The following is a 24849-nucleotide window of genomic DNA, read 5'->3' as shown; positions in this document are numbered from 1 at the left end:
CTCATGCTACTCGGTTGATTTGTAGACGTTTGTGTTATAAAGGTATCGAATGATGTCAACATTTGGTGTTTGGATGTGAATGTTTTGTCTTAAAGCAGAGTAGACCTACTGCTTAGCCATTGTTGACATGATGACTTCCATGCTCTGATTGTATGAGGAAACGCCCACGAGAGATGTGCCCATTGAGACAAGCAAGGTTTCTGTAGTGTAGTGGTCATCACGTTTGCCTCACACGCGAAAGGTCCCTGGTTCGATACCAGGCAGAAACATGCTTCTTGATAGAATGACAAACACACCACTGCTGTTTAGTGGTTTGTTGCCAGTGTAAAGGCTATCAGGGAGCTCTTCCCTTTAGAACCTCAAAGTGAGCTGTCAGTCTCATGTGATCGATACAGGAATGTTCTAAATCGCCATGTACCTTGATAGCAGTACTAATGCAGCCGGTTCAATCAAAATGAAACTCAGTGGAAACTTACCTAGTGCTTTGTCATGTTGTCTCCCAACATAGAAAACTCATGCTACTCGGTTGATTTGTAGACGTTTGTGTTATAAAGGTATCGAATGATGTCAACATTTGGTGTTTGGATGTGAATGTTTTGTCTTAAAGCAGAGTAGACCTACTGCTTAGCGATTGTTGACATGATGACTTCCATGCTCTGATTGTATGAGGAAACGCCCACGAGAGATGTGGCCATTGAGACAAGCAAGGTTTCTGTAGTGTAGTGGTCATCACGTTCGCCTTACACGCAAAAGGTCCCTGGTTCGATACCAGGCAGAAACATGCTTCTTGATAGAATGACAAACACCACTGCTGTTTAGTGATTTGTTGCCAGTGTAAAGGCTATCGGGGAGCGCTTGCCTTTAGATCCTCAAAGTGAGCTGTCAGTCTCATGTGATCGATACAGGAATGTTCTAAATCGCCATGTACCTTGATAGCAGTACTAATGCAGCCGGTTCAATCAAAATGAAACTCAGTGGAAACGTACCTAGTGCTTTGTCATGTTGTCTCCCAACATAGAAAACTCATGCTACTCGGTTGATTTGTAGACGTTTGTGTTATAAAGGTATCGAATGATGTCAACATTTGGTGTTTGGATGTGAATGTTTTGTCTTAAAGCAGAGTAGACCTACTGCTTAGCCATTGTTGACATGATGACTTCCATGCTCTGATTGTATGAGGAAACGCCCACGAGAGATGTGCCCATTCAGACAAGCAAGGTTTCTGTAGTGTAGTGGTCATCACGTTCGCCTCACACGCGAAAGGTCCCTGGTTCGATACCAGGCAGAAACATGCTTCTTTATAGAATGACAAACACCACTGCTGTTTAGTGATTTGTTGCCAGTGTAAAGGCTATCGGGGAGCGCTTGCCTTTAGATCCTCAAAGTGAGCTGTCAGTCTCATGTGATCGATACAGGAATGTTCTAAATCGCCATGTACCTTGATAGCAGTACTAATGTAGCCAGTTCAATCAAAATGAAACTCAGTGGAAACGTACCTAGTGCTTTGTCATGTTGTCTCCCAACATAGAAAACTCATGCTACTCGGTTGATTTGTAGACGTTTGTGTTATAAAGGTATCGAATGATGTCAACATTTGGTGTTTGGATGTGAATGTTTTGTCTTAAAGCAGAGTAGACCTACTGCTTAGCCATTGTTGACATGATGACTTCCATGCTCTGATTGTATGAGGAAACGCCCACGAGAGATGTGCCCATTCAGACAAGCAAGGTTTCTGTAGTGTAGTGGTCATCACGTTCGCCTCACACGCGAAAGGTCCCTGGTTCGATACCAGGCAGAAACATGCTTCTTGATAGAATGACAAACACCACTGCTGTTTAGTGATTTGTTGCCAGTGTAAAGGCTATCGGGGAGCGCTTGCCTTTAGATCCTCAAAGTGAGCTGTCAGTCTCATGTGATCGATACAGGAATGTTTTAAATCGCCATGTACCTTGATAGCAGTACTAATGCAGCCGGTTCTATCAAAATGAAACTCAGTGGAAACTTACCTAGTGCTTTGTCATGTTGTCTCCCAACGTAGAAAACTCATGCTACTCGGTTGATTTGTAGACGTTTGTGTTATAAAGGGATCGAATGATGTCAACATTTGGTGTTTGGATGTGAATGTTTTGTCTTAAAGCAGAGTAGACCTACTGCTTAGGCATTGTTGACATGATGACTTCCATGCTCTGATTGTATGAGGAAACGCCCACGAGAGATGTGCCCATTCAGACAAGCAAGGTTTCTGTAGTGTAGTGGTCATCACGTTCGCCTCACACGCGAAAGGTCCCTGGTTCGATACCAGGCAGAAACATGCTTCTTGATAGAATGACAAACACCACTGCTGTTTCGTGATTTGTTGCCAGTGTAAAGGCTATCGGGGAGCGCTTGCCTTTAGATCCTCAAAGTGAGCTGTCAGTCTCATGTGATCGATACAGGAATGTTCTAAATCGCCATGTACCTTGATAGCAGTACTAATGTAGCCAGTTCAATCAAAATGAAACTCAGTGGAAACGTACCTAGTGCTTTGTCATGTTGTCTCCCAACATAGTAAACTCATGCTACTCGGTTGATTTGTAGACGTTTGTGTTATAAAGGTATCGAATGATGTCAACATTTGGTGTTTGTATGTGAATGTTTTGTCTTAAAGCAGAGTAGACCTACTGCTTAGCCATTGTTGACATGATGACTTCCATGCTCTGATTGTATGAGGAAACGCCCACGAGAGATGTGCCCATTCAGACAAGCAAGGTTTCTGTAGTGTAGTGGTCATCACGTTCGCCTCACACGCGAAAGGTCCCTGGTTCGATACCAGGCAGAAACATGCTTCTTGATAGAATGACAAACACACCACTGCTGTTTAGTCGTTTGTTGCCAGTGTAAAGGCTATCGGGGAGCTCTTCCCTTTAGAACCTCAAAGTGAGCTGTCAGTCTCATGTGATCGATACAGGAATGTTTTAAATCGCCATGTACCTTGATAGCAGTACTAATGCAGCCGGTTCTATCAAAATGAAACTCAGTGGAAACTTACCTAGTGCTTTGTCATGTTGTCTCCCAACGTAGAAAACTCATGCTACTCGGTTGATTTGTAGACGTTTGTGTTATAAAGGGATCGAATGATGTCAACATTTGGTGTTTGGATGTGAATGTTTTGTCTTAAAGCAGAGTAGACCTACTGCTTAGCCATTGTTGACATGATGACTTCCATGCTCTGATTGTATGAGGAAACGCCCACGAGAGATGTGCCCATTCAGACAAGCAAGGTTTCTGTAGTGTAGTGGTCATCACGTTCGCCTCACACGCGAAAGGTCCCTGGTTCGATACCAGGCAGAAACATGCTTCTTGATAGAATGACAAACACCACTGCTGTTTCGTGATTTGTTGCCAGTGTAAAGGCTATCAGGGAGCTCTTCCCTTTAGAACCTCAAAGTGAGCTGTCAGTCTCATGTGATCGATACAGGAATGTTCTAAATCGCCATGTACCTTGATAGCAGTACTAATGCAGCCGGTTCAATCAAAATGAAACTCAGTGGAAACTTACCTAGTGCTTTGTCATGTTGTCTCCCAACATAGAAAACTCATGCTACTCGGTTGATTTGTAGACGTTTGTGTTATAAAGGTATCGAATGATGTCAACATTTGGTGTTTGGATGTGAATGTTTTGTCTTAAAGCAGAGTAGACCTACTGCTTAGCGATTGTTGACATGATGACTTCCATGCTCTGATTGTATGAGGAAACGCCCACGAGAGATGTGGCCATTGAGACAAGCAAGGTTTCTGTAGTGTAGTGGTCATCACGTTCGCCTTACACGCGAAAGGTCCCTGGTTCGATACCAGGCAGAAACATGCTTCTTGATAGAATGACAAACACCACTGCTGTTTAGTGATTTGTTGCCAGTGTAAAGGCTATCGGGGAGCGCTTGCCTTTAGATCCTCAAAGTGAGCTGTCAGTCTCATGTGATCGATACAGGAATGTTCTAAATCGCCATGTACCTTGATAGCAGTACTAATGCAGCCGGTTCAATCAAAATGAAACTCAGTGGAAACTTACCTAGTGCTTTGTCATGTTGTCTCCCAACATAGAAAATTCATGCTACTCGGTTGATTTGTAGACGTTTGTGTTATAAAGGTATCGAATGATGTCAACATTTGGTGTTTGGATGTGAATGTTTTGTCTTAAAGCAGAGGAGACCTACTGCTTAGCCATTGTTGACATGATGACTTCCATGCTCTGATTGTATGAGGAAACACCCACGAGAGATGTGCCCATTCAGACAAGCAAGGTTTCTCTAATGTAGTGGTCATCACGTTCGCCTAACACGCGAAAGGTCCCTGGTTCGATACCAGGCAGAAACATGCTTCTTGATAGAATTACAAACACACCACTGCTGTTTAGTGGTTTGTTGCCAGTGTAAAGGCTATCGGGGAGCTCTTCCCTTTAGATCCTCAAAGTGAGCTCTCAGTCTCATGTGATCGATACAAGAATGTTCTAAATCGCCATGTACCTTGATAGCAGTACTAACGCAATCGGTTCAATCAAAATGAAACTCAGTGGAAACGTGACTAGTGCTTTGTCATGTTGTCTCCCAACGTAGAAAACTCATGCTACTTGGTTGATTTGTAGACGTTTGTGTTATAAAGGGATCGAATGATGTCAACATTTGGTGTTTGGATGTGAATGTTTTGTCTTAAAGCAGAGTAGACCTACTGCTTAGCCATTGTTGACATGATGACTTCCATGCTCTGATTGTATGAGGAAACGCCCACAAGAGATGTGCCCATTCAGACAAGCAAGGATTCTGTTGTGTAGTGGTCATCACGTTCGCCTCACACGCGAAAGGTCTCTGGTTCGATACCAGGCAGAAATATGCTTCTTGATAGAATGACAAACACACCACTGCTGTTTAGTCGTTTGTTGCCAGTGTAAAGGCTATCGGGGAGCTCTTCCCTTTAGAACCTCAAAGTGAGCTGTCAGTCTCATGTGATCGATACAGGAATGTTCTAAATCGCCATGTACCTTGATAGCAGTACTAATGCAGCCGGTTCAATCAAAATGAAACTCAGTGGAAACTTACCTAGTGCTTTGTCATGTTGTCTCCCAACATAGAAAACTCATGCTACTCGGTTGATTTGTAGACGTTTGTGTTATAAAGGTATCGAATGATGTCAACATTTGGTGTTTGGATGTGAATGTTTTGTCTTAAAGCAGAGTAGACCTACTGCTTAGCCATTGTTGACATGATGACTTCCATGCTCTGATAGAATGAGGAAACGCCCACGAGAGATGTGCCCATTGAGACAAGCAAGGTTTCTGTAGTGTAGTGGTCATCACGTTCGCCTCACACGCGAAAGGTCCCTGGTTCGATACCAGGCAGAAACATGCTTCTTGATAGAATGACAAACACACCACTGCTGTTTAGTCGTTTGTTGCCAGTGTAAAGGCTATCGGGGAGCTCTTCCCTTTAGAACCTCAAAGTGAGCTGTCAGTCTCATGTGATCGATACAGGAATGTTTTAAATCGCCATGTACCTTGATAGCAGTACTAATGCAGCCGGTTCTATCAAAATGAAACTCAGTGGAAACTTACCTAGTGCTTTGTCATGTTGTCTCCCAACGTAGAAAACTCATGCTACTCGGTTGATTTGTAGACGTTTGTGTTATAAAGGGATCGAATGATGTCAACATTTGGTGTTTGGATGTGAATGTTTTGTCTTAAAGCAGAGTAGACCTACTGCTTAGGCATTGTTGACATGATGACTTCCATGCTCTGATTGTATGAGGAAACGCCCACGAGAGATGTGCCCATTCAGACAAGCAAGGTTTCTGTAGTGTAGTGGTCATCACGTTCGCCTCACACGCGAAAGGTCCCTGGTTCGATACCAGGCAGAAACATGCTTCTTGATAGAATGACAAACACCACTGCTGTTTCGTGATTTGTTGCCAGTGTAAAGGCTATCGGGGAGCGCTTGCCTTTAGATCCTCAAAGTGAGCTGTCAGTCTCATGTGATCGATACAGGAATGTTCTAAATCGCCATGTACCTTGATAGCAGTACTAATGTAGCCAGTTCAATCAAAATGAAACTCAGTGGAAACGTACCTAGTGCTTTGTCATGTTGTCTCCCAACATAGAAAACTCATGCTACTCGGTTGATTTGTAGACGTTTGTGTTATAAAGGTATCGAATGATGTCAACATTTGGTGTTTGGATGTGAATGTTTTGTCTTAAAGCAGAGTAGACCTACTGCTTAGCCATTGTTGACATGATGACTTCCATGCTCTGATTGTATGAGGAAACGCCCACGAGAGATGTGCCCATTCAGACAAGCAAGGTTTCTGTAGTGTAGTGGTCATCACGTTCGCCTCACACGCGAAAGGTCCCTGGTTCGATACCAGGCAGAAACATGCTTCTTGATAGAATGACAAACACCACTGCTGTTTAGTGATTTGTTGCCAGTGTAAAGGCTATCGGGGAGCGCTTGCCTTTAGATCCTCAAAGTGAGCTGTCAGTCTCATGTGATCGATACAGGAATGTTTTAAATCGCCATGTACCTTGATAGCAGTACTAATGCAGCCGGTTCTATCAAAATGAAACTCAGTGGAAACTTACCTAGTGCTTTGTCATGTTGTCTCCCAACGTAGAAAACTCATGCTACTCGGTTGATTTGTAGACGTTTGTGTTATAAAGGGATCGAATGATGTCAACATTTGGTGTTTGGATGTGAATGTTTTGTCTTAAAGCAGAGTAGACCTACTGCTTAGGCATTGTTGACATGATGACTTCCATGCTCTGATTGTATGAGGAAACGCCCACGAGAGATGTGCCCATTCAGACAAGCAAGGTTTCTGTAGTGTAGTGGTCATCACGTTCGCCTCACAAGCGAAAGGTCCCTGGTTCAATACCAGGCAGAAACATGCTTCTTGATAGAATGACAAACACCACTGCTGTTTAGTGATTTGTTGCCAGTGTAAAGGCTATCGGGGAGCGCTTGCCTTTAGATCCTCAAAGTGAGCTGTCAGTCTCATGTGATCGATACAGGAATGTTCTAAATCGCCATGTACCTTGATAGCAGTACTAATGCAGCCGGTTCAATCAAAATGAAACTCAGTGGAAACGTACCTAGTGCTTTGTCATGTTGTCTCCCAACATAGAAAACTCATGCTACTCGGTTGATTTGTAGACGTTTGTGTTATAAAGGTATCGAATGATGTCAACATTTGGTGTTTGGATGTGAATGTTTTGTCTTAAAGCAGAGTAGACCTACTGCTTAGCCATTGTTGACATGATGACTTCCATGCTCTGATTGTATGAGGAAACGCCCACGAGAGATGTGCCCATTCAGACAAGCAAGGTTTCTGTAGTGTGGTGGTCATCACGTTCGCCTCACACGCGAAAGGTCCCTGGTTCGATACCAGGCAGAAACATGCTTCTTGATAGAATGACAAACACCACTGCTGTTTAGTGGTTTTTTGCCAGTGTAAAGGCTATCGGGGAGCGCTTGCCTTTAGATCCTCAAAGTGAGCTGTCAGTCTCATGTGATCGATACAGGAATGTTCTAAATCGCCATGTACCTTGATAGCAGTACTAATGCAGCCGGTTCAATCAAAATGAAACTCAGTGGAAACTTACCTAGTGCTTTGTCATGTTGTCTCCCAACATAGAAAACTCATGCTACTCGGTTGATTTGTAGACGTTTGTGTTATAAAGGGATTGAATGATGTCAACATTTGGTGTTTGGATGTGAATGTTTTGTCTTAAAGCAGAGTAGACCTACTGCTTAGCCATTGTTGACATGATGACTTCCATGCTCTGATTGTATGAGGAAACGCCCACGAGAGATGTGCCCATTCAGACAAGCAAGGTTTCTGTAGTGTAGTGGTCATCACGTTCGCCTCACACGCGAAAGGTCCCTGGTTTGATACCAGGCAGAAACATGCTTCTTGATAGAATGACAAACACCACTGCTGTTTAGTGGTTTTTTGCCAGTGTAAAGGCTATCAGGGAGCTCTTCCCTTTAGATCCTCAAAGTGAGCTGTCAGTCTCATGTGATCGATACAGGAATGTTCTAAATCGCCATGTACCTTGATAGCAGTACTAATGCAGCCAGTTCAATCAAAATGAAACTCAGTGGAAACGTACCTAGTGCTTTGTCATGTTGTCTCCCAACGTAGAAAACTCATGCTACTCGGTTGATTTGTAGACGTTTGTGTTATAATGGGATCGAATGATGTCAACATTTGGTGTTTGGATGTGAATGTTTTGTCTTAAAACAGAGTAGACCTACTGCTTAGGCATTGTTGACATGATTACTTCCATGCTCTGATAGAATGAGGAAACGCCCACGAGAGATGTGCCCATTCAGGCAAGCAAGGTTTCTGTAGTGTAGTGGTCATCACGTTTGCTTCACACGCGAAAGGTCCCTGGTTCGATACCAGGCAGAAACATGTTTCTTGATAGAATGACAAACACCACTGCTGTTTAGTGATTTGTTGCCAGTGTAAAGGCTATCGGGGAGCGCTTGCCTTTAGATCCTCAAAGTGAGCTGTCAGTCTCATGTGATCGATACAGAATGTTCTAAATCGCCATGTACCTTGATAGCAGTACTAATGCAGCCAGTTCAATCAAAATGAAACTCAGTGGAAACGTACCTAGTGCTTTGTCATGTTGTCTCCCAACGTAGAAAACTCATGCTACTCGGTTGATTTGTAGACGTTTGTGTTATAAAGGGATCGAATGATGTCAACATTTGGTGTTTGGATGTGAATGTTTTGTCTTAAAGCAGAGTAGACCTACTGCTTAGGCATTGTTGACATGATGACTTCCATGCTCTGATTGTATGAGGAAACGCCCACGAGAGATGTGCCCATTCAGACAAGCAAGGTTTCTGTAGTGTAGTGGTCATCACGTTCGCCTTACACGCGAAAAGTCCCTGGTTCGATACCAGGCAGAAACATGCTTCTTGATAGAATGACAAACACACCACTGCTGTTTAGTGGTTTGTTGCCAGTGTAAAGGCTATCGGGGAGCTCTTCCCTTTAGAACCTCAAAGTGAGCTGTCAGTCTCATGTGATCGATACAGGAATGTTCTAAATCGCCATGTACCTTGATAGCAGTACTAATGCAGCCGGTTCAATCAAAATGAAACTCAGTGGAAACTTACCTAGTGCTTTGTCATGTTGTCTCCCAACATAGAAAACTCATGCTACTCGGTTGATTTGTAGACGTTTGTGTTATAAAGGTATCGAATGATGTCAACATTTGGTGTTTGGATGTGAATGTTTTGTCTTAAAGCAGAGTAGACCTACTGCTTAGCCATTGTTGACATGATGACTTCCATGCTCTGATTGTATGAGGAAACGCCCACGAGAGATGTGCCCATTCAGACAAGCAAGGTTTCTGTAGTGTGGTGGTCATCACGTTCGCCTCACACGCGAAAGGTCCCTGGTTCGATACCAGGCAGAAACATGCTTCTTGATAGAATGACAAACACCACTGCTGTTTCGTGATTTGTTGCCAGTGTAAAGGCTATCGGGGAGCGCTTGCCTTTAGATCCTCAAAGTGAGCTGTCAGTCTCATGTGATCGATACAGGAATGTTCTAAATCGCCATGTACCTTGATAGCAGTACTAATGTAGCCAGTTCAATCAAAATGAAACTCAGTGGAAACGTACCTAGTGCTTTGTCATGTTGTCTCCCAACATAGAAAACTCATGCTATTCGGTTGATTTGTAGACGTTTGTGTTATAAAGGTATCGAATGATGTCAACATTTGGTGTTTGGATGTGAATGTTTTGTCTTAAAGCAGAGTAGACCTACTGCTTAGCCATTGTTGACATGATGACTTCCATGCTCTGATTGTATGAGGAAACGCCCACGAGAGATGTGCCCATTCAGACAAGCAAGGTTTCTGTAGTGTAGTGGTCATCACGTTCGCCTCACACGCGAAAGGTCCCTGGTTCGATACCAGGCAGAAACATGCTTCTTGATAGAATGACAAACACCACTGCTGTTTAGTGGTTTTTTGCCAGTGTAAAGGCTATCGGGGAGCGCTTGCCTTTAGATCCTCAAAGTGAGCTGTCAGTCTCATGTGATCGATACAGGAATGTTCTAAATCGCCATGTACCTTGATAGCAGTACTAATGCAGCCGGTTCAATCAAAATGAAACTCAGTGGAAACTTACCTAGTGCTTTGTCATGTTGTCTCCCAACATAGAAAACTCATGCTACTCGGTTGATTTGTAGACGTTTGTGTTATAAAGGGATTGAATGATGTCAACATTTGGTGTTTGGATGTGAATGTTTTGTCTTAAAGCAGAGTAGACCTACTGCTTAGCCATTGTTGACATGATGACTTCCATGCTCTGATTGTATGAGGAAACGCCCACGAGAGATGTGCCCATTCAGACAAGCAAGGTTTCTGTAGTGTAGTGGTCATCACGTTCGCCTCACACGCGAAAGGTCCCTGGTTTGATACCAGGCAGAAACATGCTTCTTGATAGAATGACAAACACCACTGCTGTTTAGTGGTTTTTTGCCAGTGTAAAGGCTATCAGGGAGCTCTTCCCTTTAGATCCTCAAAGTGAGCTGTCAGTCTCATGTGATCGATACAGGAATGTTCTAAATCGCCATGTACCTTGATAGCAGTACTAATGCAGCCAGTTCAATCAAAATGAAACTCAGTGGAAACGTACCTAGTGCTTTGTCATGTTGTCTCCCAACGTAGAAAACTCATGCTACTCGGTTGATTTGTAGACGTTTGTGTTATAATGGGATCGAATGATGTCAACATTTGAATGTTTTGTCTTAAAGCAGAGTAGACCTACTGCTTAGCCATTGTTGACATGATGACTTCCATGCTCTGATAGAATGAGGAAACGCCCACGAGAGATGTGCCCATTCAGACAAGCAAGGTTTCTGTAGTGTAGTGGTCATCACGTTCGCCTTACACGCGAAAGGTCCCTTGTTCGATACCAGGCAGAAACATGCTTCTTGATAGAATGACAAACACACCACTGCTGTTTAGTGTTTTTTTGCCAGTGTAAAGGCTATCGGGGAGCTCTTCCCTTTAGAACCTCAAAGTGAGCTGTCAGTCTCATGTGATCGATACAGGAATGTTCTAAATCGCCATGTACCTTGATAGCAGTACTAATGCAGCCGGTTCAATCAAAATGAAACTCAGTGGAAACTTACCTAGTGCTTTGTCATGTTGTCTCCCAACATAGAAAACTCATGCTACTCGGTTGATTTGTAGACGTTTGTGTTATAATGGTATCGAATGATGTCAACATTTGGTGTTTGGATGTGAATGTTTTGTCTTAAAGCAGAGTAGACCTACTGCTTAGCCATTGTTGACATGATGACTTCCATGCTCTGATTGTATGAGGAAACGCCCACGAGAGATGTGCCCATTCAGACAAGCAAGGTTTCTGTAGTGTAGTGGTCATCACGTTCGCCTCACACGCGAAAGGTCCTGGTTTGATACCAGGCAGAAACATGCTTCTTGATAGAATGACAAACACCACTGCTGTTTAGTGGTTTTTTGCCAGTGAAAAGGCTATCAGGGAGCTCTTCCCTTTAGATCCTCAAAGTGAGCTGTCAGTCTCATGTGATCGATACAGGAATGTTCTAAATCGCCATGTACCTTGATAGCAGTACTAATGCAGCCAGTTCAGTCAAAATGAAACTCAGTGGAAACGTACCTAGTGCTTTGTCATGTTGTCTCCCAACATAGAAAACTCATGCTACTCGGTTGATTTGTAGACGTTTGTGTTATAAAGGGATTGAATGATGTCAACATTTGGTGTTTGGATGTGAATGTTGTGTCTTAAAGCAGAGTAGACCTACTGCTTAGCCATTGTTGACATGATGACTTCCATGCTCTGATTGTATGAGGAAACGCCCACGAGAGATGTGCCCATTCAGACAAGCAAGGTTTCTGTAGTGTAGTGGTCATCACGTTCGCCTTACACGCGAAAGGTCCCTGGTTCGATACCAGGCAGAAACATGCTTCTTGATAGAATGACAAACACACCACTGCTGTTTAGTGGTTTGTTGCCAGTGTAAAGGCTATCGGGGAGCTCTTCCCTTTAGAACCTCAAAGTGAGCTGTCAGTCTCATGTGATCGATACAGGAATGTTCTAAATCGCCATGTACCTTGATAGCAGTACTAATGCAGCCGGTTCAATCAAAATGAAACTCAGTGGAAACTTACCTAGTGCTTTGTCATGTTGTCTCCCAACATAGAAAACTCATGCTACTCGGTTGATTTGTAGACGTTTGTGTTATAATGGTATCGAATGATGTCAACATTTGGAGTTTGGATGTGAATGTTTTGTCTTAAAGCAGAGTAGACCTACTGCTTAGCCATTGTTGACATGATGACTTCCATGCTCTGATTGTATGAGGAAACGCCCACGAGAGATGTGCCCATTCAGACAAGCAAGGTTTCTGTAGTGTAGTGGTCATCACGTTCGCCTCACACGCGAAAGGTCCCTGGTTTGATACCAGGCAGAAACATGCTTCTTGATAGAATGACAAACACCACTGCTGTTTAGTGGTTTTTTGCCAGTGTAAAGGCTATCAGGGAGCTCTTCCCTTTAGATCCTCAAAGTGAGCTGTCAGTCTCATGTGATCGATACAGGAATGTTCTAAATCGCCATGTACCTTGATAGCAGTACTAATGCAGCCAGTTCAATCAAAATGAAACTCAGTGGAAACGTACCTAGTGCTTTGTCATGTTGTCTCCCAACATAGAAAACTCATGCTACTCGGTTGATTTGTAGACGTTTGTGTTATAAAGGGATTGAATGATGTCAACATTTGGTGTTTGGATGTGAATGTTGTGTCTTAAAGCAGAGTAGACCTACTGCTTAGCCATTGTTGACATGATGACTTCCATGCTCTGATTGTATGAGGAAACGCCCACGAGAGATGTGCCCATTCAGGCAAGCAAGGTTTCTGTAGTGTAGTGGTCATCACATTCGCCTCACACGCGAAAGGTCCCTAGTTCGATACCAGGCAGAAACATGTTTCTTGATAGAATGACAAACACCACTGCTGTTTAGTGATTTGTTGCCAGTGTAAAGGCTATCGGGGAGCTCTTCCCTTTAGAACCTCAAAGTGAGCTGTCAGTCTCATGTGATCGATACAGGAATGTTCTAAATCGCCATGTACCTTGATAGCAGTACTAATGCAGCCGGTTCAATCAAAATTAAACTCAGTGGAAACTTACCTAGTTCTTTGTCATGTTGTCTCCCAACATAGAAAACTCATGCTACTCGGTTGATTTGTAGACGTTTGTGTTATAAAGGGATCGAATGATGTCAACATTTGGTGTTTGGATGTGAATGTTTTGTCTTAAAGCAGAGTAGACCTACTGCTTAGCCATTGTTGACATGATGACTTCCATGCTCTGATAGAATGAGGAAACGCCCACGAGAGATGTGCCCATTCAGACAAGCAAGGTTTCTGTAGTGTAGTGGTCATCACGTTCGCCTTACACGCGAAAGGTCCCTGGTTCGATACCAGGCAGAAACATGCTTCTTGATAGAATGACAAACACACCACTGCTGTTTAGTGGTTTTTTGCCAGTGTAAAGGCTATCGGGGAGCTCTTCCCTTTAGAACCTCAAAGTGAGCTGTCAGTCTCATGTGATCGATACAGGAATGTTCTAAATCGCCATGTACCTTGATAGCAGTACTAATGCAGCCGGTTCAATCAAAATGAAACTCAGTGGAAACTTACCTAGTGCTTTGTCATGTTGTCTCCCAACATAGAAAACTCATGCTACTCGGTTGATTTGTAGACGTTTGTGTTATAATGGTATCGAATGATGTCAACATTTGGTGTTTGGATGTGAATGTTTTGTCTTAAAGCAGAGTAGACCTACTGCTTAGCCATTGTTGACATGATGACTTCCATGCTCTGATTGTATGAGGAAACGCCCACGAGAGATGTGCCCATTCAGACAAGCAAGGTTTCTGTAGTGTAGTGGTCATCACGTTCGCCTCACACGCGAAAGGTCCTGGTTTGATACCAGGCAGAAACATGCTTCTTGATAGAATGACAAACACCACTGCTGTTTAGTGGTTTTTTGCCAGTGTAAAGGCTATCAGGGAGCTCTTCCCTTTAGATCCTCAAAGTGAGCTGTCAGTCTCATGTGATCGATACAGGAATGTTCTAAATCGCCATGTACCTTGATAGCAGTACTAATGCAGCCAGTTCAATCAAAATGAAACTCAGTGGAAACGTACCTAGTGCTTTGTCATGTTGTCTCCCAACATAGAAAACTCATGCTACTCGGTTGATTTGTAGACGTTTGTGTTATAAAGGGATTGAATGATGTCAACATTTGGTGTTTGGATGTGAATGTTGTGTCTTAAAGCAGAGTAGACCTACTGCTTAGCCATTGTTGACATGATGACTTCCATGCTCTGATTGTATGAGGAAACGCCCACGAGAGATGTGCCCATTCAGACAAGCAAGGTTTCTGTAGTGTAGTGGTCATCACGTTCGCCTCACACGCGAAAGGTCCTGGTTTGATACCAGGCAGAAACATGCTTCTTGATAGAATGACAAACACCACTGCTGTTTAGTGGTTTTTTGCCAGTGTAAAGGCTATCAGGGAGCTCTTCCCTTTAGATCCTCAAAGTGAGCTGTCAGTCTCATGTGATCGATACAGGAATGTTCTAAATCGCCATGTACCTTGATAGCAGTACTAATGCAGCCAGTTCAATCAAAATGAAACTCAGTGGAAACGTACCTAGTGCTTTGTCATGTTGTCTCCCAACATAGAAAACTCATGCTACTCGGTTGATTTGTAGACGTTTGTGTTATAAAGGGATTGAATGATGTCAACATTTGGTGTTTGGATGTGAATGTTGTGTCTTAAAGCAGAGTAGACCTACTGCTTAGCCATTGTTGACATGATGACTTCCATGCTCTGATTGTATGAAGAAACGCCCACGAGAGATGTGCCCATTCAGACAAGCAAGGTTTCTGTAGTGTAGTGGTCATCACGTTCGCCTTACACGCGAAAGGTCCCTGGTTCGATACCAGGCAGAAACATGCTTCTTGATAGAATGACAAACACACCACTGCTGTTTAGTGGTTTGTTGCCAGTGTAAAGGCTATCGGGGAGCTCTTCCCTTTAGAACCTCAAAGTGAGCTGTCAGTCTCATGTGATCGATACAGGAATGTTCTAAATCGCCATGTACCTTGATAGCAGTACTAATGCAGCCGGTTCAATCAAAATGAAACTCAGGGGAAACTTACCTAGTGCTTTGTCATGTTGTCTCCCAACATAGAAAACTCATGCTACTCGGTTGATTTGTAGACGTTTGTGTTATAATGGTATCGAATGATGTCAACATTTGGAGTTTGGATGTGAATGTTTTGTCTTAAAGCAGAGTAGACCTACTGCTTAGCCATTGTTGACATGATGACTTCCATGCTCTGATTGTATGAGGAAACGCCCACGAGAGATGTGCCCATTCAGACAAGCAAGGTTTCTGTAGTGTAGTGGTCATCACGTTCGCCTCACACGCGAAAGGTCCCTGGTTTGATACCAGGCAGAAACATGCTTCTTGATAGAATGACAAACACCACTGCTGTTTAGTGGTTTTTTGCCAGTGTAAAGGCTATCAGGGAGCTCTTCCCTTTAGATCCTCAAAGTGAGCTGTCAGTCTCATGTGATCGATACAGGAATGTTCTAAATCGCCATGTACCTTGATAGCAGTACTAATGCAGCCAGTTCAATCAAAATGAAACTCAGTGGAAACGTACCTAGTGCTTTGTCATGTTGTCTCCCAACATAGAAAACTCATGCTACTCGGTTGATTTGTAGACGTTTGTGTTATAAAGGGATTGAATGATGTCAACATTTGGTGTTTGGATGTGAATGTTGTGTCTTAAAGCAGAGTAGACCTACTGCTTAGCCATTGTTGACATGATGACTTCCATGCTCTGATTGTATGAGGAAACGCCCACGAGAGATGTGCCCATTCAGGCAAGCAAGGTTTCTGTAGTGTAGTGGTCATCACATTCGCCTTACACGCGAAAGGTCCCTGGTTCGATACCAGGCAGAAACATGCTTCTTGATAGAATGACAAACACACCACTGCTGTTTAGTGGTTTGTTGCCAGTGTAAAGGCTATCGGGGAGCTCTTCCCTTTAGAACCTCAAAGTGAGCTGTCAGTCTCATGTGATCGATACAGGAATGTTCTAAATCGCCATGTACCTTGATAGCAGTACTAATGCAGCCGGTTCAATCAAAATGAAACTCAGGGGAAACTTACCTAGTGCTTTGTCATGTTGTCTCCCAACATAGAAAACTCATGCTACTCGGTTGATTTGTAGACGTTTGTGTTATAATGGTATCGAATGATGTCAACATTTGGAGTTTGGATGTGAATGTTTTGTCTTAAAGCAGAGTAGACCTACTGCTTAGCCATTGTTGACATGATGACTTCCATGCTCTGATTGTATGAGGAAACGCCCACGAGAGATGTGCCCATTCAGACAAGCAAGGTTTCTGTAGTGTAGTGGTCATCACGTTCGCCTCACACGCGAAAGGTCCCTGGTTTGATACCAGGCAGAAACATGCTTCTTGATAGAATGACAAACACCACTGCTGTTTAGTGGTTTTTTGCCAGTGTAAAGGCTATCAGGGAGCTCTTCCCTTTAGATCCTCAAAGTGAGCTGTCAGTCTCATGTGATCGATACAGGAATGTTCTAAATCGCCATGTACCTTGATAGCAGTACTAATGCAGCCAGTTCAATCAAAATGAAACTCAGTGGAAACGTACCTAGTGCTTTGTCATGTTGTCTCCCAACATAGAAAACTCATGCTACTCGGTTGATTTGTAGACGTTTGTGTTATAAAGGGATTGAATGATGTCAACATTTGGTGTTTGGATGTGAATGTTGTGTCTTAAAGCAGAGTAGACCTACTGCTTAGCCATTGTTGACATGATGACTTCCATGCTCTGATTGTATGAGGAAACGCCCACGAGAGATGTGCCCATTCAGGCAAGCAAGGTTTCTGTAGTGTAGTGGTCATCACATTCGCCTTACACGCGAAAGGTCCCTGGTTCGATACCAGGCAGAAACATGCTTCTTGATAGAATGACAAACACACCACTGCTGTTTAGTGGTTTGTTGCCAGTGTAAAGGCTATCGGGGAGCTCTTCCCTTTAGAACCTCAAAGTGAGCTGTCAGTCTCATGTGATCGATACAGGAATGTTCTAAATCGCCATGTACCTTGATAGCAGTACTAATGCAGCCGGTTCAATCAAAATGAAACTCAGTGGAAACTTACCTAGTGCTTTGTCATGTTGTCTCCCAACATAGAAAACTCATGCTACTCGGTTGATTTGTAGACGTTTGTGTTATAATGGTATCGAATGATGTCAACATTTGGAGTTTGGATGTGAATGTTTTGTCTTAAAGCAGAGTAGACCTACTGCTTAGCCATTGTTGACATGATGACTTCCATGCTCTGATTGTATGAGGAAACGCCCACGAGAGATGTGCCCATTCAGACAAGCAAGGTTTCTGTAGTGTAGTGGTCATCACGTTCGCCTCACACGCGAAAGGTCCCTGGTTTGATACCAGGCAGAAACATGCTTCTTGATAGAATGACAAACACCACTGCTGTTTAGTGGTTTTTTGCCAGTGTAAAGGCTATCAGGGAGCTCTTCCCTTTAGATCCTCAAAGTGAGCTGTCAGTCTCATGTGATCGATACAGGAATGTTCTAAATCGCCATGTACCTTGATAGCAGTACTAATGCAGCCAGTTCAATCAAAATGAAACTCAGTGGAAACGTACCTAGTGCTTTGTCATGTTGTCTCCCAACATAGAAAACTCATGCTACTCGGTTGATTTGTAGACGTTTGTGTTATAAAGGGATTGAATGATGTCAACATTTGGTGTTTGGATGTGAATGTTGTGTCTTAAAGCAGAGTAGACCTACTGCTTAGCCATTGTTGACATGATGACTTCCATGCTCTGATTGTATGAGGAAACGCCCACGAGAGATGTGCCCATTCAGGCAAGCAAGGTTTCTGTAGTGTAGTGGTCATCACATTCGCCTCACACGCGAAAGGTCCCTAGTTCGATACCAGGCAGAAACATGTTTCTTGATAGAATGACAAACACCACTGCTGTTTAGTGATTTGTTGCCAGTGTAAAGGCTATCGGGGAGCTCTTCCCTTTAGAACCTCAAAGTGAGCTGTCAGTCTCATGTGATCGATACAGGAATGTTCTAAATCGCCATGTACCTTGATAGCAGTACTAATGCAGCCAGTTCAATCAAAATTAAACTCAGTGGAAACTTACCTAGTGCTTTGTCATGTTGTCTCCCAACATAGAAAACTCATGCTACTCGGTTGATTTGTAGACGTTTGTGTTATAAAGGGATCGAATGATGTCAACATTTGGTGTTTGGATGTGAATGTTTTGTCTTAAAGCAGAGTAGACCTACTGCTTAGCCATTGTTGACATGATGACTTCCATGCTCTGATTGTATGAGGAAACGCCCACGAGAGATGTGCCCATTCAGACAAGCAAGGTTTCTGTAGTGTTGTGGTCATCACGTTCGCCTTACACGCGAAAGGTCCCTGGTTTGATACCAGGCAGAAACATGCTTCTTGATAGAATGACAAACACACCACTGCTGTTTAATGGTTTTTGCCAGTGTAAAGGCTATCGGGGAGCTCTTCCCTTTAGAACCTCAAAGTGAGCTGTCAGTCTCATGTGATCGATACAGGAATGTTCTAAATCGCCATGTACCTTGATAGCAGTACTAATGCAGCCGGTTCAATCAAAATGAAACTCAGTGGAAACTTACCTAGTGCTTTGTCATGTTGTCTCCCAACATAGAAAACTCATGCTACTCGGTTGATTTGTAGACGTTTGTGTTATAATGGTATGGAATGATGTCAACATTTGGTGTTTGGATGTGAATGTTTTGTCTTAAAGCAGAGTAGACCTACTGCTTAGCCATTGTTGACATGATGACTTCCATGCTCTGATTGTATGAGGAAACGCCCACGAGAGATGTGCCCATTCAGACAAGCAAGGTTTCTGTAGTGTAGTGGTCATCACATTCGCCTCACACGCGAAAGGTCCCTAGTTCGATACCAGGCAGAAACATGTTTCTTGATAGAATGACAAACACCACTGCTGTTTAGTGATTTGTTGCCAGTGTAAAGGCTATCGGGGAGCGCTTGCCTTTAGATCCTCAAAGTGAGCTGTCAGTCTCATGTGATCGATACAGGAATGTTCTAAATCGCCATGTACCTTGATAGCAGTACTAATGCAGCCAGTTCAATCAAAATGAAACTCAGTGGAAACGTACCTAGTGCTTTGTCATGTTGTCTCCCAACGTAGAAAACTCATGCTACTCGGTTGATTTGTAGACGTTTGTGTTATAAAGGGATCGAATTATGTCAACATTTGGTGTTTGGATGTGAATGTTTTGTCTTAAAGCAGAGTAGACCTACTGCTTAGCCATTGTTGACATGATGACTTCCATGCTCTGATTGTATGAGGAAACGCCCACGAGAGATGTGCCCATTCAGACAAGCAAGGTTTCTGTAGTGTAGTGGTCATCACGTTCGCCTTACACGCGAAAGGTCCCTGGTTCGATACCAGGCAGAAACATGCTTCTTGATAGAATGACAAACACACCACTGCTGTTTAGTGGTTTGTAGCCAGTGTAAAGGCTATCGGGGAGCTCTTCCCTTTAGAACCTCAAAGTGAGCTGTCAGTCTCATGTGATCGATACAGGAATGTTCTAAATCGCCATGTACCTTGATAGCAGTACTAATGCAGCCGGTTCAATCAAATTGAAACTCAGTGGAAACTTACCTAGTGCTTTGTCATGTTGTCTCCCAACATAGAAAACTCATGCTACTCGGTTGATTTGTAGACGTTTGTGTTATAATGGTATGGAATGATGTCAACATTTGGTGTTTGGATGTGAATGTTTTGTCTTAAAGCAGAGTAGACCTACTGCTTAGCCATTGTTGACATGATGACTTCCATGCTCTGATTGTATGAGGAAACGTCCACGAGAGATGTGCCCATTCAGACAAGCAAGGTTTCTGTAGTGTAGTGGTCATCATGTTCGCCTCACACGCGAAAGGTCCCTGGTTTGATACCAGGCAGAAACATGCTTCTTGATAGAATGACAAACACCACTGCTGTTTAGTGGTTTTTTGCCAGTGTAAAGGCTATCAGGGAGCTCTTCCCTTTAGATCCTCAAAGTGAGCTGTCAGTCTCATGTGATCGATACAGGAATGTTCTAAATCGCCATGTACCTTGATAGCAGTACTAATGCAGCCAGTTCAATCAAAATGAAACTCAGTGGAAACGTACCTAGTGCTTTGTCATGTTGTCTCCCAACATAGAAAACTCATGCTACTCGGTTGATTTGTAGACGTTTGTGTTATAATGGGATTGAATGATGTCAACATTTGGTGTTTGGATGTGAATGTTGTGTCTTAAAGCAGAGTAGACCTACTGCTTAGCCATTGTTGACATGATGACTTCCATGCTCTGATTGTATGAGGAAACGCCCACGAGAGATGTGCCCATTCAGACAAGCAAGGTTTCTGTAGTGTAGTGGTCATCACGTTCGCCTCACACGCGAAAGGTCCCTGGTTTGATACCAGGCAGAAACATGCTTCTTGATAGAATGACAAACACCACTGCTGTTTAGTGATTTGTTGCCAGTGTAAAGGCTATCGGGGAGCGCTTGCCTTTAGATCCTCAAAGTGAGCTGTCAGTCTCATGTGATCAATACAGGAATGTTCTAAATCGCCATGTACCTTGATAGCAGTACTAATGCAGCCAGTTCAATCAAAATGAAACTCAGTGGAAACGTACCTAGTGCTTTGTCATGTTGTCTCCCAACGTAGAAAACTCATGCTACTCGGTTGATTTGTAGACGTTTGTGTTATAATGGGATCGAATTATGTCAACATTTGGTGTTTGGATGTGAATGTTTTGTCTTAAAGCAGAGTAGACCTACTGCTTAGGCATTGTTGACATGATGACTTCCATGCTCTGACAGAATGAGGAAACGCCCACGAGAGATGTGCCCATTCAGACAAGCAAGGTTTCTGTAGTGTAGTGGTCATCACGTTCGCCTCACACGCGAAAGGTCCCTGGTTCGATACCAGGCAGAAACATGTTTCTTGATAGAATGACAAACACCACTGCTGTTTAGTGATTTGTTGCCAGTGTAAAGGCTATCGGGGAGCGCTTGCCTTTAGATCCTCAAAGTGAGCTGTCAGTCTCATGTGATCGATACAGGAATGTTCTAAATCGCCATGTACCTTGATAGCAGTACTAATGCAGCCAGTTCAATCAAAATGAAACTCAGTGGAAACGTACCTAGTGCTTTGTCATGTTGTCTCCCAACGTAGAAAACTCATGCTACTCGGTTGATTTGTAGACGTTTGTGTTATAAAGGGATCGAATTATGTCAACATTTGGTGTTTGGATGTGAATGTTTTGTCTTAAAGCAGAGTAGACCTACTGCTTAGCCATTGTTGACATGATGACTTCCATGCTCTGATTGTATGAGGAAACGCCCACGAGAGATGTGCCCATTCAGACAAGCAAGGTTTCTGTAGTGTAGTGGTCATCACGTTCGCCTTACACGCGAAAGGTCCCTGGTTCGATACCAGGCAGAAACATGCTTCTTGATAGAATGACAAACACACCACTGCTGTTTAGTGGTTTGTAGCCAGTGTAAAGGCTATCGGGGAGCTCTTCCCTTTAGAACCTCAAAGTGAGCTGTCAGTCTCATGTGATCGATACAGGAATGTTCTAAATCGCCATGTACCTTGATAGCAGTACTAATGCAGCCGGTTCAATCAAATTGAAACTCAGTGGAAACTTACCTAGTGCTTTGTCATGTTGTCTCCCAACATAGAAAACTCATGCTACTCGGTTGATTTGTAGACGTTTGTGTTATAATGGTATGGAATGATGTCAACATTTGGTGTTTGGATGTGAATGTTTTGTCTTAAAGCAGAGTAGACCTACTGCTTAGCCATTGTTGACATGATGACTTCCATGCTCTGATTGTATGAGGAAACGCCCACGAGAGATGTGCCCATTCAGACAAGCAAGGTTTCTGTAGTGTAGTGGTCATCATGTTCGCCTCACACGCGAAAGGTCCCTGGTTTGATACCAGGCAGAAACATGCTTCTTGATAGAATGACAAACACCACTGCTGTTTAGTGGTTTTTTGCCAGTGTAAAGGCTATCAGGGAGCTCTTCCCTTTAGATCCTCAAAGTGAGCTGTCAGTCTCATGTGATCGATACAGGAATGTTCTAAATCGCCATGTACCTTGATAGCAGTACTAATGCAGCCAGTTCAATCAAAATGAAACTCAGTGGAAACGTACCTAGTGCTTTGTCATGTTGTCTCCCAACATAGAAAACTCATGCTACTCGGTTGATTTGTAGACGTTTGTGTTATAATGGGATTGAATGATGTCAACATTTGGTGTTTGGATGTGAATGTTGTGTCTTAAAGCAGAGTAGACCTACTGCTTAGCCATTGTTGACATGATGACTTCCATGCTCTGATTGTATGAGGAAACGCCCACGAGAGATGTGCCCATTCAGACAAGCAAGGTTTCTGTAGTGTAGTGGTCATCACGTTCGCCTCACACGCGAAAGGTCCCTGGTTTGATACCAGGCAGAAACATGCTTCTTGATAGAATGACAAACACCACTGCTGTTTAGTGATTTGTTGCCAGTGTAAAGGCTATCGGGGAGCGCTTGCCTTTAGATCCTCAAAGTGAGCTGTCAGTCTCATGTGATCAATACAGGAATGTTCTAAATCGCCATGTACCTTGATAGCAGTACTAATGCAGCCAGTTCAATCAAAATGAAACTCAGTGGAAACGTACCTAGTGCTTTGTCATGTTGTCTCCCAACGTAGAAAACTCATGCTACTCGGTTGATTTGTAGACGTTTGTGTTATAATGGGATCGAATTATGTCAACATTTGGTGTTTGGATGTGAATGTTTTGTCTTAAAGCAGAGTAGACCTACTGCTTAGGCATTGTTGACATGATGACTTCCATGCTCTGACAGAATGAGGAAACGCCCACGAGAGATGTGCCCATTCAGACAAGAAAGGTTTCTGTAGTGTAGTGGTCATCACGTTAGCCTCACACGTGAAAGGTCCCTGGTTCGATACCAGGCAGAAACATGTTTCTTGATAGAATGACAAACACCACTGCTGTTTAGTGATTTGTTGCCAGTGTAAAGGCTATCGGGGAGCGCTTGCCTTTAGATCCTCAAAGTGAGCTGTCAGTCTCATGTGATCGATACAGGAATGTTCTAAATCGCCATGTACCTTGATAGCAGTACTAATGCAGCCAGTTCAATCAAAATGAAACTCAGTGGAAACGTACCTAGTGCTTTGTCATGTTGTCTCCCAACGTAGAAAACTCATGCTACTCGGTTGATTTGTAGACGTTTGTGTTATAAAGGGATCGAATGATGTCAACATTTGGTATTTGGATGTGAATGTTTTGTCTTAAAGCAGAGTAGACCTACTGCTTAGCCATTGTTGACATGATGACTTCCATGCTCTGATTGTATGAGGAAACGCCCACGAGAGATGTGACCATTCAGACAAGCAAGGTTTCTGTAGTGTAGTGGTCATCACGTTCGCCTTACACGCGAAAGGTCCCTGGTTTGATACCAGGCAGAAACATGCTTCTTGATAGAATGACAAACACACCACTGCTGTTTAGTGGTTTGTTGCCAGTGTAAAGGCTATCGGGGAGCTCTTCCCTTTAGAACCTCAAAGTGAGCTGTCAGTCTCATGTGATCGATACAGGAATGTTCTAAATCGCCATGTACCTTGATAGCAGTACTAATGCAGCCGGTTCAATCAAAATGAAACTCAGTGGAAACGTACCTAGTGCTTTGTCATGTTGTCTCCCAACGTAGAAAACTCATGCTACTCGGTTGATTTGTAGACGTTTGTGTTATAATGGGATCGAATTATGTCAACATTTGGTGTTTGGATGTGAATGTTTTGTCTTAAAGCAGAGTAGACCTACTGCTTAGGCATTGTTGACATGATGACTTCCATGCTCTGATAGAATGAGGAAACGCCCACGAGAGATGTGCCCATTCAGACAAGCAAGGTTTCTGTAGTGTAGTGGTCATCATGTTCGCCTCACACGCGAAAGGTCCCTGGTTCGATACCAGGCAGAAACATGTTTCTTGATAGAATGACAAACACCACTGCTGTTTAGTGATTTGTTGCCAGTGTAAAGGCTATCGGGGAGCGCTTGCCTTTAGATTCTCAAAGTGAGCTGTCAGTCTCATGTGATCGATACAGGAATGTTCTAAATCGCCATGTACCTTGATAGCAGTACTAATGCAGCCAGTTCAATCAAAATGAAACTCAGTGGAAACGTACCTAGTGCTTTGTCATGTTGTCTCCCAACATAGAAAACTCATGCTACTCGGTTGATTTGTAGACGTTTGTGTTATAAAGGGATTGAATGATGTCAACATTTGGTGTTTGGATGTGAATGTTGTGTCTTAAAGCAGAGTAGACCTACTGCTTAGCCATTGTTGACATGATGACTTCCATGCTCTGATTGTATGAGGAAACGCCCACGAGAGATGTGCCCATTCAGACAAGCAAGGTTTCTGTAGTGTAGTGGTCATCACGTTCGCCTTACACGCGAAAGGTCCCTGATTCGATACCAGGCAGAAACATGCTTCTTGATAGAATGACAAACACACCACTGCTGTTTAGTGGTTTGTTGCCAGTGTAAAGGCTATCGGGGAGCTCTTCCCTTTAG

The 24849-nt window shown here is 43.3% G+C and overlaps 35 non-coding genes across 35 annotated transcripts; all 35 read left to right on the top strand.

Moving 5' to 3' along the window:
- Positions 1-196: 196 nt before the first annotated feature.
- trnav-cac (transfer RNA valine (anticodon CAC)) lies at positions 197-269 on the top strand. The gene has a single exon. It is a non-coding gene; the product is annotated as a tRNA-Val (tRNA).
- Positions 270-708: 439 nt separating this feature from the next.
- trnav-uac (transfer RNA valine (anticodon UAC)) lies at positions 709-781 on the top strand. The gene has a single exon. It is a non-coding gene; the product is annotated as a tRNA-Val (tRNA).
- Positions 782-1218: 437 nt separating this feature from the next.
- On the top strand, positions 1219-1291 carry trnav-cac (transfer RNA valine (anticodon CAC)). The gene has a single exon. It is a non-coding gene; the product is annotated as a tRNA-Val (tRNA).
- Positions 1292-1728: 437 nt separating this feature from the next.
- Positions 1729-1801, top strand: trnav-cac (transfer RNA valine (anticodon CAC)). Its single transcript has one exon. It is a non-coding gene; the product is annotated as a tRNA-Val (tRNA).
- A 437-nt stretch (positions 1802-2238) lies between these two features.
- On the top strand, positions 2239-2311 carry trnav-cac (transfer RNA valine (anticodon CAC)). Its single transcript has one exon. It is a non-coding gene; the product is annotated as a tRNA-Val (tRNA).
- A 437-nt stretch (positions 2312-2748) lies between these two features.
- trnav-cac (transfer RNA valine (anticodon CAC)) lies at positions 2749-2821 on the top strand. Its single transcript has one exon. It is a non-coding gene; the product is annotated as a tRNA-Val (tRNA).
- A 439-nt stretch (positions 2822-3260) lies between these two features.
- On the top strand, positions 3261-3333 carry trnav-cac (transfer RNA valine (anticodon CAC)). The gene has a single exon. It is a non-coding gene; the product is annotated as a tRNA-Val (tRNA).
- Positions 3334-3770: 437 nt separating this feature from the next.
- trnav-uac (transfer RNA valine (anticodon UAC)) lies at positions 3771-3843 on the top strand. The gene has a single exon. It is a non-coding gene; the product is annotated as a tRNA-Val (tRNA).
- A 1461-nt stretch (positions 3844-5304) lies between these two features.
- trnav-cac (transfer RNA valine (anticodon CAC)) lies at positions 5305-5377 on the top strand. Its single transcript has one exon. It is a non-coding gene; the product is annotated as a tRNA-Val (tRNA).
- A 439-nt stretch (positions 5378-5816) lies between these two features.
- Positions 5817-5889, top strand: trnav-cac (transfer RNA valine (anticodon CAC)). Its single transcript has one exon. It is a non-coding gene; the product is annotated as a tRNA-Val (tRNA).
- A 437-nt stretch (positions 5890-6326) lies between these two features.
- trnav-cac (transfer RNA valine (anticodon CAC)) lies at positions 6327-6399 on the top strand. The gene has a single exon. It is a non-coding gene; the product is annotated as a tRNA-Val (tRNA).
- A 437-nt stretch (positions 6400-6836) lies between these two features.
- Positions 6837-6909, top strand: trnav-cac (transfer RNA valine (anticodon CAC)). The gene has a single exon. It is a non-coding gene; the product is annotated as a tRNA-Val (tRNA).
- Positions 6910-7856: 947 nt separating this feature from the next.
- Positions 7857-7929, top strand: trnav-cac (transfer RNA valine (anticodon CAC)). Its single transcript has one exon. It is a non-coding gene; the product is annotated as a tRNA-Val (tRNA).
- Positions 7930-8875: 946 nt separating this feature from the next.
- trnav-uac (transfer RNA valine (anticodon UAC)) lies at positions 8876-8948 on the top strand. Its single transcript has one exon. It is a non-coding gene; the product is annotated as a tRNA-Val (tRNA).
- Positions 8949-9897: 949 nt separating this feature from the next.
- On the top strand, positions 9898-9970 carry trnav-cac (transfer RNA valine (anticodon CAC)). The gene has a single exon. It is a non-coding gene; the product is annotated as a tRNA-Val (tRNA).
- A 437-nt stretch (positions 9971-10407) lies between these two features.
- On the top strand, positions 10408-10480 carry trnav-cac (transfer RNA valine (anticodon CAC)). Its single transcript has one exon. It is a non-coding gene; the product is annotated as a tRNA-Val (tRNA).
- A 424-nt stretch (positions 10481-10904) lies between these two features.
- Positions 10905-10977, top strand: trnav-uac (transfer RNA valine (anticodon UAC)). The gene has a single exon. It is a non-coding gene; the product is annotated as a tRNA-Val (tRNA).
- Positions 10978-11925: 948 nt separating this feature from the next.
- trnav-uac (transfer RNA valine (anticodon UAC)) lies at positions 11926-11998 on the top strand. Its single transcript has one exon. It is a non-coding gene; the product is annotated as a tRNA-Val (tRNA).
- Positions 11999-12437: 439 nt separating this feature from the next.
- trnav-cac (transfer RNA valine (anticodon CAC)) lies at positions 12438-12510 on the top strand. Its single transcript has one exon. It is a non-coding gene; the product is annotated as a tRNA-Val (tRNA).
- A 947-nt stretch (positions 12511-13457) lies between these two features.
- Positions 13458-13530, top strand: trnav-uac (transfer RNA valine (anticodon UAC)). The gene has a single exon. It is a non-coding gene; the product is annotated as a tRNA-Val (tRNA).
- Positions 13531-14987: 1457 nt separating this feature from the next.
- On the top strand, positions 14988-15060 carry trnav-uac (transfer RNA valine (anticodon UAC)). The gene has a single exon. It is a non-coding gene; the product is annotated as a tRNA-Val (tRNA).
- Positions 15061-15499: 439 nt separating this feature from the next.
- On the top strand, positions 15500-15572 carry trnav-cac (transfer RNA valine (anticodon CAC)). Its single transcript has one exon. It is a non-coding gene; the product is annotated as a tRNA-Val (tRNA).
- Positions 15573-16009: 437 nt separating this feature from the next.
- Positions 16010-16082, top strand: trnav-uac (transfer RNA valine (anticodon UAC)). Its single transcript has one exon. It is a non-coding gene; the product is annotated as a tRNA-Val (tRNA).
- Positions 16083-16521: 439 nt separating this feature from the next.
- trnav-cac (transfer RNA valine (anticodon CAC)) lies at positions 16522-16594 on the top strand. Its single transcript has one exon. It is a non-coding gene; the product is annotated as a tRNA-Val (tRNA).
- Positions 16595-17031: 437 nt separating this feature from the next.
- Positions 17032-17104, top strand: trnav-uac (transfer RNA valine (anticodon UAC)). The gene has a single exon. It is a non-coding gene; the product is annotated as a tRNA-Val (tRNA).
- Positions 17105-17543: 439 nt separating this feature from the next.
- Positions 17544-17616, top strand: trnav-cac (transfer RNA valine (anticodon CAC)). The gene has a single exon. It is a non-coding gene; the product is annotated as a tRNA-Val (tRNA).
- Positions 17617-18563: 947 nt separating this feature from the next.
- trnav-uac (transfer RNA valine (anticodon UAC)) lies at positions 18564-18636 on the top strand. The gene has a single exon. It is a non-coding gene; the product is annotated as a tRNA-Val (tRNA).
- Positions 18637-19584: 948 nt separating this feature from the next.
- trnav-uac (transfer RNA valine (anticodon UAC)) lies at positions 19585-19657 on the top strand. The gene has a single exon. It is a non-coding gene; the product is annotated as a tRNA-Val (tRNA).
- A 949-nt stretch (positions 19658-20606) lies between these two features.
- trnav-cac (transfer RNA valine (anticodon CAC)) lies at positions 20607-20679 on the top strand. The gene has a single exon. It is a non-coding gene; the product is annotated as a tRNA-Val (tRNA).
- A 437-nt stretch (positions 20680-21116) lies between these two features.
- Positions 21117-21189, top strand: trnav-cac (transfer RNA valine (anticodon CAC)). The gene has a single exon. It is a non-coding gene; the product is annotated as a tRNA-Val (tRNA).
- A 437-nt stretch (positions 21190-21626) lies between these two features.
- On the top strand, positions 21627-21699 carry trnav-uac (transfer RNA valine (anticodon UAC)). Its single transcript has one exon. It is a non-coding gene; the product is annotated as a tRNA-Val (tRNA).
- Positions 21700-22648: 949 nt separating this feature from the next.
- trnav-cac (transfer RNA valine (anticodon CAC)) lies at positions 22649-22721 on the top strand. The gene has a single exon. It is a non-coding gene; the product is annotated as a tRNA-Val (tRNA).
- A 947-nt stretch (positions 22722-23668) lies between these two features.
- trnav-uac (transfer RNA valine (anticodon UAC)) lies at positions 23669-23741 on the top strand. Its single transcript has one exon. It is a non-coding gene; the product is annotated as a tRNA-Val (tRNA).
- Positions 23742-24180: 439 nt separating this feature from the next.
- Positions 24181-24253, top strand: trnav-cac (transfer RNA valine (anticodon CAC)). The gene has a single exon. It is a non-coding gene; the product is annotated as a tRNA-Val (tRNA).
- Positions 24254-24690: 437 nt separating this feature from the next.
- trnav-uac (transfer RNA valine (anticodon UAC)) lies at positions 24691-24763 on the top strand. The gene has a single exon. It is a non-coding gene; the product is annotated as a tRNA-Val (tRNA).
- The last annotated feature ends 86 nt before the right edge of the window (positions 24764-24849 follow it).

This window comes from Brachyhypopomus gauderio, unplaced genomic scaffold, assembly GCF_052324685.1.
Source record: "Brachyhypopomus gauderio isolate BG-103 unplaced genomic scaffold, BGAUD_0.2 sc119, whole genome shotgun sequence".
NCBI lineage: Eukaryota > Metazoa > Chordata > Actinopteri > Gymnotiformes > Hypopomidae > Brachyhypopomus > Brachyhypopomus gauderio.
The sequence above is the reverse complement of the archived record's forward strand: the minus strand, read 5'-3'. Positions and strand labels throughout refer to the sequence as shown.